Below are 18,216 nucleotides of genomic sequence, written 5' to 3'. Positions count from 1 at the left end.
TTCTTTCTTTCTCTGTCTCCCTTCCTTCCTTCCTCCTTTCCTTCCTTCTTTCCTTCCTTTCCTCCCCCTTTCTCTCTCTTTCTTTCTTTTCTTTCTCTCTTTTCTTTCTTTCTCTCTCTCTCTTCCTTTCTCCCTCCCTCTTTCTTTCTTTCTTCTTTTTCTTTCTTTCTTTCTTCCTTCCTTCCTTCCTTCCTTCCTTCCTTCCTTCCTTCCTTCTCTCTCTCTCTCTCTCTCTCTCTTTCTCTCTCTTCTCTCTCTCTCTCTCTCTCTCTCTCTCTCTCTTTTTTTGAGACAGGGTCTCACTCTGTCTCCCAGGCTGGAATGCAGTGGCACAATCTCGGCTCACTGCAACCTCCACCTCCTGGGTTCAGGTGATTCTCCCACCTCAGCCTCCTAAGTAGCTGGGACTACAGACCCGTGCCACCACACCCGGGTAGTTTTTGTATTTTTTGGTAGATACAGAGTTTCACCATGCTGGCCAGGCTGGTCTCAAGCTCCTGACCTCAAGTGATCCACCCACCTTTGCCCCCAAAGTGCTGGGATTACAGGCATAAGCCACTGCACCTGGCCTCAGACTGCTGTTTCTGATGAAAATGGCTTGCCTCCTCAGTAAGTGTGCTCAGGGTCCCCTTTAGATTCATAGTGTCTTGGGAAGGGAAGAAGAAAGATCTGCTGCAAATGGGGCATCCCTTCCTACCTCATCCCATTGCCTCCTGACTTAATGGATGGTTTTCTGGGAACACGTTTGTTCCCTGGCTTATGGCTACATAAATGCACAGATTATTATCTTAGCAGCCACATTCATCTTCAGAGTCATTTTCATGAGCACCACACAGAGCCCTTGCAGACTCTGCTCTGGGCCCTCACTGAATGTCCCTCTGCTCATCTCTTTCTCCAAGTCTTTGTTTTTGTCCTAGATTTGGGATGAACTGAAAGTGTTCAGTTACCTTCAGCAGTCTTCTGGCCTTAACTTTCGAGGGAACTTCTCATTATTGCTTTGCTTGTTCTTTTCTATACTCATTTGGGGGTTTGGGAGTGGGTTGGCCTTTTGTGGCTGTAGTGAGTTTCCTTTCTTCCATTTCTGCTTCATTTGTGTGTGTTTTGATTTAATGTGCCCAACACAAAAGCATCACTAAAACTTCTACTTTGTGATGAGCTTACTTAGTTTTCCAGTTATCCTTCTTTACTTGCCCCCCTCAACTATGAGGACGTTTTCGGGTTTGTTTAGTTCTTGAGGTATGAATATGGTTTAGGAGTCACAAAGCCTGTCTGTGTTCAGGACCCTCTGCTGCCTGCCGCTAGCTGTGTGACTCTCAGTTAACTTTTTGGAATACCTGTTCCTTCTGCAAGGTAGTGAGAATAAAAGCATCTCTCTTTTCTCTCATGGAGGCATATTTTGAAGATGAAATGAGGTAATGGATAAATAAAAGCACTACAAACTAGAATAAACATCATATTATATTTCCATGTAACAAGTGTTACTCTGTGCCAGGCATCAGGCAAAATTCTTTATATATTACTTTTTTTCATCCTCATCTGACAATGCAGTAGGAGATGATGTGATTACTATCCACGTAATATCACATGAGTAACCTGAGCCTTAGAGAGGTTAAGTAATTGGCCTGAAACCACACAGTATGGAAAAGGTGAAAAAACAGGATTTGAACCAAGTCTTTCTGGCTCCAGACTGTGAACTGTTAACCACAGCACCATCCTGACGCCACGCAAACCAAAGTACCATCATTCAACTAGATGCTGGTGGTTTCTGCATTATTACACTACAAGAAACCCAGTGACTGGAAACAATAAAATTCATAGAATGCTCTGTAAGGGATTATTCATTGCATGGTGGTCTGGAGAGAAATCACTTGTCAAACTTTTGCTTCAGTTTCCAGAATCAAAACTCATGCCATTAACCAAGTGGGCAGTATGGTGTAGAGATAATTAACATCCTTGTCTACAATAAGAGAAACCAAACAGTGACTTTAGGCAAGTTGGCCTCTCTGGTCTTCTATCATCCTTGTTGTGAAGAGAAGGAGTTTGGACAAGCAAATCATTAAGATCTCTGTAGGTCACAACAATAATAATAGTTAACATTAATCAAGTCATTACTAAGGGCCAGGACTTTTTCTAAGTGCCTTATGTTCAATCTTATATAATTCCCACAACAGGAGGTAGGTGCTGGTGTTATCATTCTCTTTTTGGAGGTGAGAAAACTGAGGAACAAGGTAATTTGCCCAACGTCACATAAAGAGCAGGAACAGAGTTGAGAAACCATACATTTAACCACACAATGATCTTTCTTCTCTAACTGATAGGATTTATATTATTGGTTGCCTGAATGAATGGCAACTAAAAGTAACTGCATTTGATTACTTCTTTATTAGCCTGCCTAGTTTTTTCCTTCTGTAGATAGAAAACAGGGTATGTCTTTTAAGACTCTATCATAATGGCTAAGGCATAGTAAGATCTCAATAAGTATTTGCTTATCTGATTTTATTATTGTTTTTAAATGGTATGAAAAAGACATGGAAACAAACAAAAATAAACCAAGAAGAAGTAGAAAAGAATCAGGCTGCATAATTAGAGAAGCAATCTGACTCATGCCTCCTAATATGAACTTAACCAGAGAATAATCCAAAGATGAAATGCAATATGAGCCCATACAGCTCTCATCCACACTGAAACAACAACAACAAAAATTAGCCTGGTTGCAGAAACTCCATTATTGACTTTGGCAGTGCTCTCTCCATTTCTTTGTGCCAATAAAGTTATTAGAATTGAATTGAGAGAGGCAGATACACAAGGAGGGCTGAGATAAAGATGCTGAGCAGTTGAAATCAATGGCTCATGGAGCTGATCCCTTGCCAAAGACTACAACTCCTGGGAGGAATCCACCACTCTGGCAGTGACCAGGCACTGCGGAAGCTGCTGGTCAGGTTTCTGGAGGGAACTCCCAGGTAGCTGGGGACCGACAGCTGTGGGAAGACAGAAAAGAGCGCCATTCCCATTACCAAGAACCAGACAGGCCAGCACTCCCCAGGCTTCAGAACAGTGTGGCTTTGCTAGTTTCACCATCCTCCCCAGGCTGTCAAAGCGGGGGGAGGAGGCAGAGAGGAAGGGTGGGAGAGAACATAGTGTGATTCACAATCTGTTTGTGACAGGAAGAAAAAGTGGCTTAATAACCCACAGCCAGATTAATGGAATATTCCTTCTCTTCCCTGGCAGGGTTGGTCCTTTAGTGCCATCACCCATAAAACAGATGCCCATAAAACAGCCGCCAGAGGAGCCATGGAGCTGATTAACAAATCTGCCCCCAAGTGTGCCAAAACCCATTCCACTGGAACTGCAAATATTTAGAGTGTTTAGACACTGGTTTAATGAGGAAAACACTAGTATGTTCTAGAAGCCATTGTGACTACTTGGCATCTTCTAGCCACTTACACCTTCTCAATCAGCTGCCGCTCCACCCTCTCCTACATAGGTCCTGAGTGTCTTCCTTTCATTCTTGTTCTCAATCATCTGCCCACCAACCTTGAAGCATCAAAGCCACCATTTAAATTTGCGTCCGAACCTTTGAGAATGCTTACTCCTTTGTGAATCTGTGTGAAGATCCCGGCAAGGATATGGACTTTAGTTGTGTTCCTCTGTGTGCATATTTTCTACAATAATATTAATAGTAACCAACATCTGTTGAGCACATGCTATGTGTTATGCACTATTTTAAGCACGTGGAGTGCTTAGGCAATCTGTATAGCCCAAGAGGGACAAACCTAAGAATACTGATATAACAGGTTCTCCAACAGCCCTAACCAAAGCTCCACCCACTTGCCCAGAGATTTTAATCAGCATAAGAGCATCCAATCAGATTAAAAACTCCATACTCTTAATCATGATAAGGTATCCCAATATTACCAAACACCTGAAGAAAGCTAATATTGTGGATGACAAACAGCAAAACAAGCGACAAACAGCAAAACAAGCAACAAACAGCATTGTGTGGGGGAATAAGAATATGCAGGGAGAGGAGAATGAAACTGCATGTATATATTATTTCTTTACAGAGATAAGAGAAGATAATATATCCCAGAAAAGAAAACAGGACAAAACAAAAAAAAAGGAACATTCAGAGGCCAAAATTGGATTCTTGAAAATTAAAACCATGATAGTAGAAATGGAAAAACTCAGTAGTAAATCTTCCAAAAAGTAGAGCAAAAAGTCAAAGAGATAGAAAATTGGAGAGAAAATAAACCAAAATGAGAAGACTGGTCTAAGAAGTTCAATATTTAAATAACAGGAGTTCAGAGAGAGAGAAGAAAGAAAACAGAAAGGGGGAAACCATAAACTGGTTCAACAAAATTTCTCAGAGACAAAAGATAAAATTTTTAAGTTTCAAAGAATACATGAAATGCCCAACACAACAAATAAAAACAAATCCACATTTAGCCACCTAATTGGAAAATTAAAAAAAAAAAAAAGAAAGCCTGCTGGGGGGAAGCAAGTCTATAAGAGTTCAGAGCATCACAAGTCACATACAAAGGAGCAGAAGTTAAAGTGAATTTGGGCTTCTCAATAGCATCAGTGGAAATTGAGGCAATATAGTCAAAGTTCTGAAAGGAAATGCTCTCCAACTTGGAATTTTGTACCTAGCCAAATTATCAAATAAGTGTGATGATAAAATAACACACTTTTAAATATGCAAAGTCTCAAAAATTTATTTTCCATGCAACCTTTCTCAATAAAGGGGAAGATATAACAAGAGCAGAAATTTAAACACAGAAGAGAAGTAAAGGGTATTTTCCAAAAGATAGTGACAAAAGATCCCAGAATGATAGTGTACACCAACCATAGAGGCCAACAACCCAGACTGGCACAACACCAGTCAAGAAACAGATATGTTGGAGGCTTTCTTCTCTGAAATGCTAGGAGTCACTGTATTGTCTTTTCCCTGATCTTTCATTTTTGTTTTGAGAGACAGGGTCTTGCTCTGTGTTTTGAGAGACAGGGTCTTGCTCTGTTACCCAGGCTGGAGTGTAGTGGTGCTAGTGTAGCTCACTGTAACCTTGAACTCCTGGGCTCAAGCAATCCTCCTGCCTCAGCGTCCTGAGTAACTGGGGCTACAGGTGCACACCACCATGCCTGGCTAATTTTTCAATTTTTTCTAGAGATGGGATCTCACTATGTTGCCCAAACTGGTCTCGAACTCCTGGCCTCAAGCAATTCTCCCACCTTGACCTCCCAAAGTGTTGGAATGACAGGTGTGAGCCACAGCACCCAGCCTGTGTTGTCTTTTAAACTTGTGCACAGAGCACCCAGGTAAGCTTGGCCTTCCTTATTCTTCACCATGTGCCACTCTCTACCCATTGTTTTCTATCTGGGTCAGCTCCTTTCACCCTCACAGAAGAACTCTGCTGTGAGTGGATGTGGACCAAAATGAACTTAGAAGCAGAATATATAGGGAAGGCCATTTTCTTTGACATTTTTTCCTATAGGAAGGCCATAGAAGCTGGCACACACAAAAATATAAAGAGATCTGGAAGGAAAATGAGATGACAATTCTGCTACAATAACCAATAATATCTGCTGTAGCCTACAATTGGTATGAAACTCTTCAGCATCTGGAAGTGAAGGAACTTGCTTTTCAGTGTTCATATTTTACTCCTACTCCCTTCCAAGTCATGTTAGCTAAGGATGCTGTATTCTCGGATTCCAAGGTCACATTCACACACTCAGCCTCTGCCCCAGAGGCTGCTGCCATTGGTCCAGAGAGGCTCCTGCCCTCAAGTGCTCACTGTGCCAGAACCAGCACTCTAGGGAACCATCTAGGCCTAGCATTGAGCTCAATGAGGTTGGGGCCTTTCCTGCCAGCCAGCATCATTCTGGAAAACTTATTGAGATTTTACAATCAGAAAGACTGTAAACATGTCAGGGTCTAGGACTTCAAGGTTCCAAGAGATTCTCTAACTTTAAGCAATTTGACCCAATTTCTCTGTAAGGGTGTTTGGAAGGGTAGGCTTTGTGAAGTCCAAAAAAGTTCCTGACACTTGTTTTTCTCTCTAGATAACGCGTACTTCCGATGTTTACATTGAGAGATCACCCACATGATTTGAGAACAAAGATCTGCCCTCACGTGACCTGCTGCCTCCACTCAGACAGAAAACTTGTTTTCTGCTTGTTTTAAATGGCAGCTTCTTCTGTTAAAGTTCCACATAACTTGGTAGCCCCCTTCCCTGGTACAAACACTTTCAATTACATGTGAGACTTTTCTATTCCGTATCACTGTTCTTTGTGTCCAGGTCTTTTTCTAGACTAACTTCTTTAAGGGCAGAATCCATGTCTGATGATCTTCATAACCCCCTACTTTCCCAGAGCCTAGCACAATGCCTGACACAGGGTAGCTTCTCAATATATATATTTTTAGAGTGAAGCCATGAGAGAATAAGTCAGTTAATGCTGACTCTTAAGACATCCAAGATGCGCACATCATATGGTTGGGATAAGGCAGATCTGCTAGATCTTAGGAAAAATCAGATCTATAATCCTCTGAATCTGAATGAAAGGTGAGAGAGCCTTTTAAAACTGATGACAATCATAAATTATGAAACCATTTTAAAATAAATTTCCTTATTTTATATTCAAAAATTTACCTTAATTCAAACTAGACCAACATGGGGTTATGTAACAGAAGTCAGGTACAGGAATGATGTGTTACTTACATAGCAATTGTTAGCATATCAATAGATACTTCTGCAGTGTTGAGGGTTCTTGAAGGTACTTGTTCTTTTTAGGGTTTTAAGCATTCATCATAGAAATGTATTTTACTGAAAAATATTGTAGAGGTGGAGCACTCACACTGCAAGCGTATAAATTGGCACAAATGCTTTGGCAGTGTCTAGTAAAGCTGAACAAAGGTCTACCTTATGGCCCTGTAATATTCTTCAGCATCTACCCAATAGAGTGAGTGCTATGACTCCAATGTACACATACAAGAACGTTCATGGAAGCATTATTTATAATAGCCCCAAACTGGGAGAAACCCTAGTATCTGTCAATGGATAGAAAAACGAATATATTTACACAATAGAATACTTCATGGCAATAAAAAAAAAAACTTACTAATCACTGCACACAACAGGAGACATTGTTGAGAGAAACAAACCAGATACAAAAGAACATATACCATGTGATCTCATTTATAAGAAGGCCAAGAGCAGGCAAAACTAGACAGTGATAGAGATCAGAATGGTGGTTACTTTGCGGTGGAACACCGACCTGGTGGAGCCATGAGAGGGCCTTCTAGTGTGCTGGAAATATTCTCTATGTATGTTGGACTAGTGGTTTCATGGGTGTATTCATACGTAAAAATTCATCAAGCTGTATACTTTTTGTGTCTTTTATCTCAAAGGTTGTACCTCAATTGAAAAAAATGGAAACCTGATATGTGTATAATATTTTATATATAATAGTATATATAATTGGTTTTATAAATAATATTTTAATATATACCTTATATATATATTATATATATAATTTTTTAAGAGCACCATGGATTGCAACAAAGATGTTTAAGATGGAGTCCCCGCCCTGGAAGAGATTCAAAATTAGTTATAAGAGATAAAATATATGCTTCAACAACTGTAATGAAAAGCGGTGTGAAGATGTTAGGCGAGTGGTCCCTATGAATGTCCTAGGGTTGCAGGGAGCGGATAGAACAGGGAGGGAAAACAGAGCACTCTACACTGAAGCTGAGCTCTGAGCGTCCCCTGCATTTGTGCCCCATCCATTTTCTCTCTCTCTTCTAAATCTCCTCTACAATTCATCCGGTGCAAATAACTGTGTTCCAGTCTCCCCTCCTGAATCTTCCTCCTCAGTGCACTCTCCAAGCTCTCTCCTTCCCTTCCCAGCTGAGCTTCTGGATGAAATCGTCTACCTTCTGTTACCACTTCCTTGACTCGCTGTCTTCCAGCTTATCTCCGCCTCTCCCCAGTGAGTCTTCCTTCACTGACTTCTGCATCATGTGATACTGTGGAATTCATCCCCTTTCTTCCAAAGTCATCCTTTCCTTGTTTCCTGATGAGACTCTTTGCTTCCTCCTCTTTGCCTGCCTTTCTTGCCAAGCTCATTTTCCTCTGCCTTTGGTGTTTTTGGAGCAGCATGTTCAGTCTGCGACTCTGCTCATGTTTTGGGCTCTCCCTTGACAAGTGTCTTAGCCCATTTGGGCTGCTAAAATAATACTATAGGTGAGGTAATTTATAGAAAACAAATTTATTACCCACAGTTCTATAGGCTGGGATGCCCAAGATGAAGGTGCCAGCAGATCTGGTATCTGGTAAGGGCCTGTTCCTCATAGATGGTGGCTTCTATGTGTCCTCATATGGAAGAAGGAGAAAGGGTATACAAGCTCCCTTGGGTCTCTTGAATAAGGACACTAACTCTACTAAAGAGGGCAGAGCCCTCATGACCTAACTGCTCCCCAAAGGCCCCACCTCTTAATACCATCACATTGGGGGTTAGGTCTCAACATATGAATTTGGGAGGACACAAATATTCAGACCATAACAGCAAGTTTTTACCTCTATCTGCTGATGTCCCTGGGATCTGGGATCTCCACACCACTCTCCTGATCTTGGGACTGCATGTACACAGTTTGATGGCTATCTCTGTGTGGCTGCCTCATACAGAAATCAAGTGCAACATGTTAAAAGCCCTAATCAGTATTTTCTGTCACATCCTTCCCTTACCACTCAGTTACTATTCAGTGAATGGTACTTTCATCTACTCAGAGGAACCAGGGAGTCATTTCTGATCTCTCCCTCTTATTTCCCTCCCCATTATGCCCCTGGCAACCCAGGCCTATTGGTCCTCCGTTTCAATAACTCTCAGATCTGCCTCCACATCTTTAACCTCGGTGTTCTGCTTTTGTCCCCTGTCATTCCTCATCTACATATTGCAAGTCACTGAACTTATTTCCTTATTTCCAGTCTCATCCTCAGCTAGGCCTCCAAATGATGATCTACCGAAAATTAGGATCCGATCATACTTCTTCCCAGCTTCCTTCTAAGATCAAAGCCCAGTTCCTTAGCTCAGACCACCAACCCTCAATGTCTTCTTTGTCTTCTTTTCTTTTCAGACTCACCTCCTTCCCCCTTTCTCTGGGGCAGCCTGAACTCCACCCATAGTACATTCTAGTTTCCCCAATGTTCTTCACTCTTATATCTGCCTGAAACCCTCTCCTCCCCTTTCACCTCCATCACAGAACTACCAGTTGTCCTTCATGTCCTAACTCCTGCAAGTGAAGATGGACCCTCTGTCCTCCCTGCGCTCATAACACCCATAGTACTGCAGCTATTTGCCTCTTGCCCCCACTGGATAAACTCTCAGAAGGCAGCTATGTGTCTTCTTCATCCTTGTATCCCAAGCACACGGCTCAGAGTTGGTGTCCAAACATTTTATTGCATAAATGAGAAAATGTTCAGTCCTTAGGTACATAGACTTTTTTTGCCTCAAAGATACATAGCTCAGCAACTGCATTTCTAGCACCGTCACTGTTTCTATTTCTGAATCTAATTGCCATTGCACAAAACTGTTCAGGGTAGAAGCTGCAGTAAGTGCAATGGCCCGGCAATTCTTCCAACACAAATGCTTCATGTTCTTGTGAGATTGCTGCAGTCTGAAAACTGTGTAGACCTTTGGAGTTTTAAGCAGAAAAAAAAAAAATCACTGTTCAGCATGCTGCCTGGGAAACTACCCCCTGCTGAAAAGCCCTTTTCTCCAGGATCCCTTCCTCCTCCTCCCACAAATTCAGATGAACAACATTGGAAAATCACAAATCTGAGAAATCCACAAGGACAATCCCATGGGCACATGAATTGCTGCATGGGCCAGAACCCCAAGGCCCAAGAGTACAATGTTCTCTTTCTGTAGGCCCCACAAGATGCTGGGCTGCCTTCCTAATAGCAAGTTCAAAGGGCCAAGGGCACCCCACACAGAGGTCGGCACCAGGAGTTTACCTGAAACTTCTTTTGACATGCTTTCTGTGCTCACACTCAACTCCCTCTTGGATAGTGAGTTTTGTGAGTTTAATACTTGTTGGCAACAAAAAGGCATTTCTTTTCATTTTACCTAAAAGTCCTTTTGCTCAAATGTCACTGACTCCTTCCTAAACCTACAACACTGGGGTTGTGTCAACCAGGGCTTGCTTTTCCAGCCCTGTGTGCTATTGGGGACTTTATGGGCATCTTAAGCAGTCCATCTCAGCCTTCAGCTTTCCAGACTGAAGTAAATATATTGAGTCTGAAAGAAGGTCCCGAACATAATAAATATTGAATAACAATAATGGAGTTGAATCATGATAAGAGCTGCTTTTAAAAGGGAATTTAAATTCCTGCCACAAGTCCGAGATGTGAGAATTAACTAATAAATCATTGCAAGTACAGTGTTGAGGTGAAACAAATGGGTGTGCTCAGGTCCCCCCTCAGTAGAGGCACATGTATTCGTGTGTCCCCATATTTTCTCCCATCTGCTCCTGTTTCCAAGTGAGAAATATGCCCTCCATGTGCATGGCAGCCTGCCTTTGTGAGATGGCTGGATGCTTTGCTGAACCTTTCTGTGGACAGTACACGTGTATAGGGATGATTTCTCTCCTATTAGGAGGAGGACGGGGAGGAGGAAGATAGGAGAGGGAAAGAGGGAACCTAATGTGTTCCCAGTTCCTATTTCATGCCAGGCATTGCTCTAGGTGCTTTAAGTGGATCACTTCCTTTAGCCTCCACAGCAACCCTGTGAAGGAGATGGGGACCCTTATTATACACATGAGGAAACTGAGGCTCAGCAAACCTGAGTGACTTGCCCAGGATGCTTGGATCAGAAGTTTGGACTTCCAAGCCAGGTCTGTTGGAGCCTGAAGTCATGCTTTGTTAATGACACCATCCTAGGTCCCTTACCACATGTGACCTCCCACCACCATAGAGGCATGACTTTCTGCCCCTGTCCAGGGTGATGGGATTGTTCCTTACTGCCTTTGCCATTTCCCCTCAGACACTTAAGCCAGGAACCTACCCAGACTCGTAAAGTGCTACATGAGTTGGCCCAGCACCAACTTTCCTTTTTCTTCCTTTATCTACTTGCGGAAGCACATGGGCAAGACGGCAGCAGTGACTCACCCCTAGAAGAATAAAATCTTGAGTGGGTGCAGCCTCAGTGATGTGGCTGGACACTCTAACAATGGAAGGATGTCCCTGAGCTTTTGAAGGGCGTTGCCATTCACTGATATAAAGCAAAGGTGGAGAGAGGATAGCAGCCACAGCGGCAGGGTGGGGTGCAGGCTGAGGGAGAGCAGGGGTGGAAGCTACAGCATTTTCCAGGGTGAAAAGGAGGAATGAAGGGGACTGGAGACAGTTCTGTGGCTATCATTTGAGCTGTTTGTAATCTGAGGTAAATCCCATGTTTTTATTCACACCTGTTTTTATTTAGCCTTCAAACCTGGCCTTTGCATATGATGGATTTTCTCCACATCCTAGGCCAGACATGCAAAGGCCCCCAAGATCCTAAATGGTGAAAACTATGAAATGTTTGAGGAAGCCCGCCCACCTGCAGACTTTATAAGTCATCTGCCTTCTGTCCCAGGTGTGTTCTTGCTTCTGTTAAGTAACAGATGAGATTTGTCACTCTCTGCTTCCTCTTCTTCCTCCTTAAGTTTCTCCCCATTCCAGGGCCTGGCCATTGGCCATGAGGGCAGACAGGGACAAGTGGGTAATGCCTAGGTGCTGGGGACTCACCAAGACAGACTGTCATTCCAACAGCTCTGCAGCTTGTGTTCCTGTATCACATTTTAGGAGCTACAATCCCACCTCTCTGGGTGGTGTGGCAGAAGCACAGCCAGGTTCTAAGATGGGGCAAGGACTATTCATAATAGCAAAGACATGGAACCAACCCAAATGCCCATCGATGATAGACTAGATAAAGAAAATGTGGTACATATACACCATGGAATACTATGCAGCCACAAAAAAGAATGAGATCGTGTCCTTTGCAGGGACATGGATGAAGCTGGAAGCCAGCATCCTCAGCAAAGTAACACAGGAACAGAAAACCAAACACCGCATGTTCTCACTCATAAGTGGGAGCTTAACAATAAGAACACATGGACACAGGGAGGGGAACAACACACAGTGGGGCCTGTTGAGTGAGGGACATCAGGACAAATAGCTAATGCATGTGGGGCTTAAAACCTAGGTGATGGGCTCATAGGGGCAGCAAACCACCATGGCACATGTATACCTATGTAACAAACCCTCACATTCCGCACACGTATCCCAGAACTTAAAATTAAAAAAAAAAAAAAAAGATGGGGCAAGGGAGCCTGGGGGTGGGCAGGCCAGAGGCTGAGGCTTGGGACTTTGACTGGGAGGGCAGCAAACACCTCAAAGAGCACCACCTTCCCTGAGTATCTTGCTGTTTGACCACTACTACTGACTGAATTGGGTTCCCCCAATCCATATGTTGAAGTCTTAACTCCTCCAGTGTACTTGGAAATGGGACTTGGGAGGAGGTAATTAAGGGTAAATGAGGTTATAAGGATGGAGCCCTGATCCAATAGGATTAGTGTCCTCATAAGAAGAGAAACCTAGAGCTTGCTTCCTCTCTTTCTGCCATGAGAGGACACAGAGAGAAGGTGACCCTCTGCAAGCCAGGAAGAGAGCCCTCACCAGGAACCAAATTGGCCTGCACCTTGATCTTGGACTTTGCAGGCTGTAGAACTGTGAGAAATACATTTCTGTTGTCTAAGCCACACAGTCCATGGTATTTCATATTGGCAGCCTGAACAGATTCATACAAACACTAGAAGTCACTTGCAAACTGATCAAACTCTTCGGTTTCCTTATGCTTCTGAATGAATTTTCACCTAGGCTAAGCAACCATCATGCCACAATTTCACCTTATAAAAATGGTTATAAATGTGACATTCATGAAGAATCTGTGCAGGGAAGGGATTCCTCTTTCTTGCCAGTCTCTGGCCATGCCTGTGGGAAAGACTGGAAGCCCAGTTCAGTTCAGTTCTATAGCAATTTTACAGAATCCAGTTCCAAGCCTCACTGCTTTGAGGGGAAAGGAAGTGCTCTGGGAAACTGACATTCCAACCATGGCAGCAACATTCCTGGGAAGTGGCCCTGGCCCCACCTTACCCTAGCCAGTCATTCAGGCCAGTATTGGTGTCAAGATTAGGGTCCTGACAGTGCCCTCCAGACAGCCTGACACACAGGCCTCATTTTGTGTCCTTTTCTGCAAAAATCTTACAAGGAGTTCGCTTTTGACATTAAGTCTTAAGGAAAATGCAGTTTTATTCAGGCTTTAAGGAAAAATGTTTGAAAAATCTGGCTTTACAAACTGAGTGTGATTTATAAAAGACAACAGAAATCCTTTAACTAGACTTTTCTTGTTTCCTACCAAAAATATGAAGTTTTAAAAAATTATGTTTACTTGAATTCTTCAAACGTATTTGTATTCTGTGAAATAAAGGTGCATATGGATATGAAACAAATATTGGAATTGACTTCATGAGAATAAGCGTGCCTTAGGCTTCAGGAATGGCTAGATAGGGCCCTTCGCAGCTACCCAGAGAGAATGGGGTGGGGGGAGGGGGTGGGAATGGGGTATGTGCAAGGAAGCTTAATGTATACTATTTTGTGGTTCTAGCAAGGTAACCCCTTGACATCATTTAAACCTATTATGTCTCTAATTTTCAGCAGCAAACATGAGCATTTCTGACCCAGTCTTGTATGTACAAGGAGGCTCCATTCCATCTGTCCAGGCCTGGCCTCTGCCTCTGCTCTAGGCCACCGATTTATTAAAATGTGATCCTGATGCTGCACTCACATGGTTCCCATAGCCCAGAATGCACCAGGGGACCCACAAAGATGTATTTCATTCAACTTCTCATCACATAAATGCAGTTGTAGAGCTGCTTCTCTCTGCCTCCATGAGAGTGCGGTGGGAACCAGCATTCAAACTCCTCATTTTTTTTCTTGGATCCCAGACACAGATAAGAATAAAGCATGCTTACATGCCCAGGACGTTTCTAAGCTCCAGTGCCCACAAAATTTCCTGGTACTGAGAATGCAAGTCTGTCATTATGGTATTTGCAGAACTAAAGACTGTGTTTAAGGCTTCAAAATGATGCTTATTATACCCCTTTCCTGGACTATCATGCCCAAAGCACTACATGCATAGTCTTTCTCAAGGAAATTTGCCAGGGAAGGCAGAATGGATCTCATCACAGAGGAATTGTTTTGGGTTGGTTTCAAGCTGCAGAGTCTGGGGGAGAAGGAAGTTCTCCTGAGGACTGCCCTAGGGAAGGAGAATCTGCACAGGGTTGTGTACTACACAGCCAACGGGCTGCCAGTCTCAGAAACTGTGATGGGAAGGAGACCTCCTTGGAGCTGAACACTGTGGCAGCCCTGTGTCACCTATGGGAAGTGGGAAACTATGGAAGACATTGAATCCTGAAGTAGAGAGTATGATAGGGGAAACTGGTGCCTCGGTGGATGAATGAGGATTCTGAGCTCTTCGGGATAGAATAATGAGGGAAACAAGCAGATACCCAAACCCACTACGTAGAACTCTAAAAGGAATCATGCTGGGAATGGAAGGCACAGAGGCATTTTCACTCTGGCAAGGTTCCAATATTCTAAAAACGCTTTCAAATCCATTTCCATTACTCAATGGTCCTGTCACTTTTAATTTCTTCTTTTTTTCCAAACCCATAATGCAATTAGAGAGATGGCATCCCACATCATTAATATCACTATGATGCATTACCACATTTTTTTTAAAAAGGCATTGTATTTTCTCTTGATTATAAGAGCAAAACCTGTTATTTGCCTGTGGCAAAGAAAGGAAGTCACATGCACAAAGGCATGTTCCAGGAAGATTGATCTGGAAGTGATATAGAAATGGATTGGGGTGGCCGGGTGTGGTGGCTCACACCTGTAATCCCAGCACTTTGGGAGGCTGAGGCAGGCAGATTGCCTGAGGTCGGGAGTTCAAGACCAGCCTGGCCAATATAGCAAAACGCTGTCTCTACTAAAAGTACAAAAAATTAGCTGGGCATGTTGGCAGTGCCTGTAATCCCAACTACTTAGGAGACTAAAGCAGGAGAATTACTTGAACCTGGGAGGCAGAGGTTGTGCCACTGCACTCCAGCCTGGGTGTGACATAGTGAGACTCCATCTCAAAAAAAAGATTGCAGGAAAAATAGCAACACTTGGGGAAAGGAGACTGCTCATTCCTTCATTCATTCAGCAAACATTTACTGGGCACTTGCTATGTGTCAGTCTGGGTGGTAAGTGTCAGGTATCTAGAGATGATACCTGGTATTACGTCAAGAAGCAGATGCCAAAACAGGATTTGATGTGCAAGAAGTACATTGGAGGGAATGCTTATGAAAGATAAAGGAGGGAAGCAGGAGCAGGTGGGAGAGTCTTCAGACTGTGATGCAAGACTGGCAGCTGTGGAAGGAGGGAGGGAAGGAAGAGCATGAGCCCAGTGCACTGAGGAGAACACCTCAGCTGGGTCAAAGGAGAGCCTCCAGAACAAGTCTGCTAGAGGAGCCCCACATGGGACAAAAATGGGCCAGACTTAGTACTCCTTAGAGTGCATTGGCTGAGGGTAGACTGGGAGAAATGTGAATACCATGGTGTATCCAAAAGGTGGCAGCTGGAGGCTGTCAGTCAACTACATTTCCTGCAGCAGCTTCTTTTGAAGGACATCTGAGTGGAGCGCTTCCATGGCTGATACAGCCTTCCAGGAGCTCTCGATGTAGATATATAACATGACATCACAGCTACATTCCAAGCCTGAGGACTAGCCCTTTGAGGTTAGATATTCATTCCCTGTTCAATCAGCCCCAGCCTAGGTTGGCGGGCAGTGTCCGTGCCTGGCTGTGATAAGGGGGTAGGTGCTACTCACATGCCCAGGACAGACGGGAGATGGGTAATATAACACAATTATGTATAAGATACAGCGGAAGAGAGTTAACCAACTGCTTAGAAAAGAGTAGTCAGGAAAGAGTTCAAGGTTAAAGGGATGTGGCAGTTGCGTTTTAAAACATGATTGGAATGTGTCATATACACAGGAGGATATAAAGTAGAATTCGTTTCATTGGAATCCTGGATTCATATCCCAGCTCTGTCACTTATCAGCTGTGTGACCTTGGTTACGCCTCTTAACCTCTTTTAAGTCCCAGTTTCTTCATCTGTAAAATGGAGATCATGATAGCACCTATTTTATAGAATAGTTATGAAGGTGCACGCAAATTCATTGGCAAGTGCCTGACCTATGGTATGTGATCAAAAAATAGTAACAGTATTCTTGTCATTACTATTTTTAGCATCCCCAGCAATGAAATACCTGTACAAAGGTGTGCTAGGACGGAGGGCAGCCAGTCCAGGGAGCTGCCGGTGGTTCTCTACGGCTGAATCTCACAGATTAAGGGAAGGCGTCATAGAATACAAGGCTGGGGAAAGAGTCCCAGTCTGAGGAAAACCTTGTGTGCTACATAAAATAGTTCAGACTTCCCTCTAGGCTCTGAGAGGCTGTTAAAGGATGTTACTTAGGGAAGGAGATGATCCGATATGCATTTAAAAAAATTTGCCTCCTAAAGATTCTTGAATCCACAAAGATACTAAAAAGGACACAGGAAGAGTAAACAATTGTCAGGATCTGAAAGAGTGAAAAGAAAGTCAGCTTGGACTGAAAAAGTAAAAAGGAATCCAGTTAATCAGGCTGGAGAGACAGATATAGATAAAAATCAGCCCCAAAGTTAACAGGTGACCTTGTATTACCTGAGGTCATGCAGTGGCTATAAAATGAGTGACTACTACTTTTCTTTCCCACAACACCCCCAGGCTCCCTTTGTTAAATCCTTCTATTACTGAGATTACTCAATTGCTAAGCTGCCCTAGCCTCAGGATAGCACTGAATTATCCCCACTTTCCCTCTCCCAGCTCTGGAAAGGAAACGGTATAGAGCTGATCCCCACTCCCCTGCGATCCTCTCCAAGTCCTTCAGCAGGAACACAAACTTTATGAAGGATGCTGCCCTCCCACTCTTGTCCAGCAGCCTCCGCGGGTCCTCTGGAGTGTCCTCCTTTGCTGTATGTGTGTCAGGCTACAGGTTTACCCCTGGTGGTCTTTGGGTGATATGGGTGGGGTTTTTTTTTCTTTTTTAAAAAAAAAATTTAATTAATTAATTATTTTTTTGTAGATGGGTCTTGTTGTTTTGTACAGGCTGAACTCCAACTCCTGGGCTCAAGTGATCCTCCCACCTCAGCCTCCTGAGTAGCTGGATATGATACGGTTTTGATAACATGAACATTGCAAAAGCAAAGTATTGCAGATAACAATGCGCTAATCAGCAGTGTCACTGGAAACCACTGAGCTAATGCTTGGAATAAAGTGCAAGAGGAGCAACTCTAATCAGAAATCTGGATAAGAGGTGTGGTACGGTGGCTCACACCTCTAATTCCAGCATTTTGGAAGGCCAAGGCAGGCAGATCACTTGAGGTCAGGAGTTTGAGATCTGCCTGGCCAACATGGCGAAACCCCATCTCTACTAAAATTACAAAAATTAGCTGGGTGTGGTGGTGCGCACCTGTAATCGCAGTTACTTGGAAGTCTGAGGCAGGAGAATCGTTTGGACCCAGGAGGCAGAGGTTGCAGAGAGCCTAGATGGTGCCACTGCACTCTAGCCTGGGCAACAGAGTGAGGAAAAAAAAAAAAAAAGAAAAGAAAAAGAAATCCGGAAGAGAACAGGCCTAGCCACACTTTCCGAGAATGTGTCAGCCCATACCTGGAGAATTACTTTCTCTTCTGGGACTGCATCTTAGAAGAAACACAGGCAGATAGAACCACATTCCAGGGAGAATCCTTAGGGTGCTAAAATCACTCAAAAATAAATCACGTAAGGAATGCTTGTAGAAAATGGGCGTATTTCATTCTTGAAGGGAAAATGCAAGAAAACCACCCTCTGTTAACAAGATGTAATATTTAAAGGGCATTAAACTTGCCCATTAGGGCCTGGATGGATGGAATAGAACCAATGAGTAAAGCTATAGGCAGATTCAAGCTCGACAGAAGGAGAATTTCACTAACAGTCAGAGGGAACCGCACATCAGCTGGACTGCCTGAGGAGGCTCCTTGTCACAGGAGCTACGTAGAA

The sequence above is a fragment of the Pongo abelii genome, chromosome 1 (assembly GCF_028885655.2).
Source record: "Pongo abelii isolate AG06213 chromosome 1, NHGRI_mPonAbe1-v2.0_pri, whole genome shotgun sequence".
In the NCBI taxonomy this organism is placed as follows: domain Eukaryota; kingdom Metazoa; phylum Chordata; class Mammalia; order Primates; family Hominidae; genus Pongo; species Pongo abelii.
The sequence above is the reverse complement of the archived record's forward strand: the minus strand, read 5'-3'. Positions refer to the sequence as shown.